Below are 511 nucleotides of genomic sequence, written 5' to 3' on the forward strand. Positions count from 1 at the left end.
CTTCCCCTCCCTCACATAAACCTGCGGCGTCCCAGTTTAGACAAGCGAGCTGAAGAAAGTTTCATTGTTCCTATTGTTTGGTTTACCCCCGTCCCCTGTAAAAAAATCAGAAATCAATGTATGCTGATTAGAGAGAATGTGATAAAGTTTTGCGTGAGTCGAACAAACGGGCGCGGTGACGCTTCCCGTCCGAAAGTATATTATCAGAGGAGAGGTCCAAAGGAGCGGCGTTTAAATTACAATGACTGGGGGGACGCGCTTGCTTCTGGTCTTTGCGACGTTTGAGGCGGTGCTGACCTACTTGCGGCCTCTCTCTCTCTCCCTTTCTCTCTGCGTCCCTCTCACTTTCTATCTCTTTCTCCTTGCAGATCTTACATAGCGTGAGTGAGAGAGACAGAGAGAGAGAGAGAGGGAGAGCAGTGGGTGGGAGTAATTTATGGACGCCCCCTTGAGACGGCGCCGTGCGGACGCTGCATTGGCAGTATAGGGCGGCCAGCAGCGGCAAGAGGAC

This window comes from Frankliniella occidentalis, unplaced genomic scaffold (assembly GCF_000697945.3).
Source record: "Frankliniella occidentalis isolate FOCC.00 unplaced genomic scaffold, Focc_3.1 Scaffold98, whole genome shotgun sequence".
NCBI lineage: Eukaryota > Metazoa > Arthropoda > Insecta > Thysanoptera > Thripidae > Frankliniella > Frankliniella occidentalis.